Below are 3,029 nucleotides of genomic sequence, written 5' to 3' on the forward strand. Positions count from 1 at the left end.
CAGTTTAGTGAGAACAACTCACAAACGCGGATGGCAAAAAACAATAACAAAGGCCTGAGTGACGTCATCTGCATACTATCTATAGATAGAATGCGCTTGGCCAAGGAGTTCACAACATTGCCATCCGGAAATATAACGGCTCAACACACAAACTCTGTGTAACCATGAACTTTTATAGTCTGGTTAATACAGTTTAGTGAGAACAACTCACAAACGCGGATGGCAAAAACAATAACAAAGGCCTGAGTGACGTCATCTGCATACTATCTATAGATAGAATGCGCTTGGCCAAGGAGTTCACAACATTGCCATCCGGAAGTATAACGGACCAACACACAAATTCTGTGTAACCATGAACTTTTATAGTCTGGTTAATACAGTTTAGTGAGAACAACTCACAAACGCGGATGGCAAAAACAATAACAAAGGCCTGAGTGACGTCATCTGCATACTATCTATACAGTGTGTTACTGATGCTTGGATTTGGTGGGGGGGAATGTGCATCTCAGATCTTCAAGAGGTTGACATTCAAGCAAGTGGTGTGTTACTGTTTCATTGGGGTGTTGACATAGGGGGCAGGAGGGGGATGTGTCTTTTGTAATTTTGCTTAAATGGTTGTTGAGCGGTATGTGTTGTGTTCTTAGTTGAAAGTTATAGTCTGGTTAATACAGTTTAGTGAGAACAACTCACAAACGCGGATGGCAAAAAACAATAACAAAGGCCTGAGTGACGTCATCTGCATACTATCTATAGATAGAATGCGCTTGGCCAAGGAGTTCACAACATTGCCATCCGGAAATATAACGGCTCAACACACAAACTCTGTGTAACCATGAACTTTTATAGTCTGGTTAATACAGTTTAGTGAGAACAACTCACAAACGCGGATGGCAAAAACAATAACAAAGGCCTGAGTGACGTCATCTGCATACTATCTATAGTTTAGAATGCGCTTGGCCAAGGAGTTCACAACATTGCCATCCGGAAGTATAACGGACCAACACACAAATTCTGTGTAACCATGAACTTTTATAGTCTGGTTAATACAGTTTAGTGAGAACAACTCACAAACGCGGCTGGCAAAAACAATAACAAAGGCCTGAGTGACGTCATCTGCATACTATCTATAGATAGATAGTATGTGCATGGCTAAGAAACTCACAACATTGCCATTCGGAAGTAGAGATAGTATGCGGTAGGCTAAGAAGCTCACAACATTGCCATCCGGAAGTATAACGGACCAACACACAAAACTCTGTGTAACCATGAATTTTTATAGTCTGGTTAATACAGTTCAGTGAGAATAACTCACAAACGTGGATGGCAAAATATAATAATAAAGGCTTGAGTGACATCACTTCGAACTATCTATAACGGACCAACACACAAAACTGTGTGGAACCTTGATCTTTTATAGTCTGGTTAATGCGAAGTTTCACAGTTTATTTAAACTTAGGCTTTCTCTAATAATTCATACAATTTGATGACAACATATACATGAAAGACCATACGGTTTAGTGAGAATTTCTACTCATAAACGCTGATGGCAAAAAAATAATAACAAAGACCTGGGTGACGTCAACTTCGTTCTCTCTATTGGGTGAGCTTTTGATTACAACTCACAATTTTTTTTTGTCTGCGATCTTCGTCTTCTTTTGTGACGATTATTTGGGTTGGTATCAGCGTAGCCATCGTAAACATAATATAGATGTATGCAGATGACGTCACTCAGGCCTTTGTTATTGTTTTTGCCATCCGCGTTTGTGAGTTGTTCTCACTAAACTGTATTAACCAGACTATAAAAAGTTCATGGTTACACAGAGTGTGTGTGTTGGTCCGTTATACTTCCGGATGGCAATGTTGTGAACTCCTTGGCCAAGCGCATTCTATCTATAGCCTGACACAAGGACCGTGGCCTTCGTATATTATAGCCTGATACTGAAATCCGAACGGACTGGCAGTTTGACGTCATTTTTTAGGTTCGTGTAGTGTCTAGTGAGTTGTCGTTAGTAGAGCTCAAGGAAACAAGTTATTTCATCGGTTGAACTATTGAATACAACTCACGATTTGTTTTTTTGTTTTTTTTTTGTTGCAAAAGACTGGCATTTTGACATCATTTTTTTGGTCAGTGTCAGCTATAACTTTACGAAGGCCACGGTGTGAGGCCGTAGCCATCGTTATGTTATAGATAGTATGCGCTTGGCTAAGAAAGCTCACAACATTGCCATCCGGAAGTATAACGGACCAACACACAAAACTGTGTGTATCATGAACGTTTATAGTCGGGTTAAAAAGATAGTTCGAAGATGACGTCACTCAGGTCTTTATTATTGTTTTTTGCCATCCGAGTTGATGAGTAATGCTCACTGACTTTTTTAACCGACTATAAACGTTCATGGATACACACCGTTTTGTGTGTTGGTCCGTTATACTTCAGATGGAAATGTTATGAACTTCTTAGCCAAGCGCATACTATCTTTTACTTTACGATGGCTACGATATCAGGCTTTTAGCTCTGCAGAGCTGCCAACTTGAAATGTCAAAATTCGTAGTTTCCAAGGGAAGAAAAAAAATAAAAGGACACAATAAATAGCATTACAAGTCAATGTTTGCCCACAGCATAATTCAAAATATACTCCAAAGTCATAAATGCAATTTTTAAGCAACTAAATTATCCTTTTCAACAAGATCTTTATTGAATCAAACATTTCTATGCAGTTATTCTCTAGCAGGAGACAAAAATGTGACCCATCGTCACAAAGCGGTATTTTGTCGGAACGAACCAGATGCTTAAAAGCCCAATTTAATGTTAAACTGGTCAAAAATATAAATTGTTGGCATTCGCACCCTAAAATATGGTGTCCATTCCTTAATAAAAAATACAAGCTCAACACAAGTCTGATATTTCTGGTTATAAATTCAATTCTAACATCTTAACCATCCCGACTTAATACCGTTTTGAGGCGAAAGGTCACAAATTCGTAATTCTACGAATTTTTCGTAGCACTATGCAGGTCTGTTTTAATTGA

The sequence above is a fragment of the Berghia stephanieae genome, chromosome 1, assembly GCF_034508935.2.
Source record: "Berghia stephanieae isolate SIO BIC M18660-M18661 chromosome 1, UCSD_Bste_1.3, whole genome shotgun sequence".
NCBI classification, from domain to species: Eukaryota; Metazoa; Mollusca; class Gastropoda; order Nudibranchia; family Aeolidiidae; genus Berghia; species Berghia stephanieae.